The sequence below is a fragment of the Myotis brandtii genome, unplaced genomic scaffold (assembly GCF_000412655.1).
Source record: "Myotis brandtii unplaced genomic scaffold, ASM41265v1 scaffold246, whole genome shotgun sequence".
Lineage (NCBI taxonomy): Eukaryota > Metazoa > Chordata > Mammalia > Chiroptera > Vespertilionidae > Myotis > Myotis brandtii.
Genome location: NW_005359310.1, coordinates 369,757 through 370,301, shown reverse-complemented (window position 1 = coordinate 370,301; position 545 = coordinate 369,757).

Genomic DNA, 545 nt, shown 5'->3' with positions numbered 1-545 from the left:
TCCCGGGTCAGGGCACAAGCCGGGGTTGCGGCTGGGTCCCCAGTGCAGGGCGTGCAGGGGGCAGCCAATCCATGAGGACCCATGATTCTCTCTCATCATTGACGTTTCTCTCTCTCCCTTCCTCTTTGAAATCAATAAAAATATATTTTTAAAAAACAACCCTAATCCCCTTCCAAGGCCCCACCTCCAACCACCAGCCCCAGGGCTCGGGGTTTTAACGCAGGAGCCGGGCGGGCCCAGCTCCCACCTCCTCCTCCTTGTCTGCTGGTAAAACCCGACTCCACATTTCAGTGGAAAGAAGAAAACCCACCCGAAAGTCCATCCCACGAACTCCAGTTCCCACGGCCACGGACTCCCCAGGCCCGAGGGGAGCTGCGCTGTGCGCTCCGGCTCCTCCTCCGGACAAAGCCCGCGGCCCGTGGGCGACCCGGCGACCTGGTCCTCGGAGCAGAAAAGTGAGCAACTACTTTCATTTCCTAAGGATGTGTCCCCTGAGGCCTCCGAACCCCGAGACCGGAGCTGCGGGCTGCAGATTTGGGGTGCGG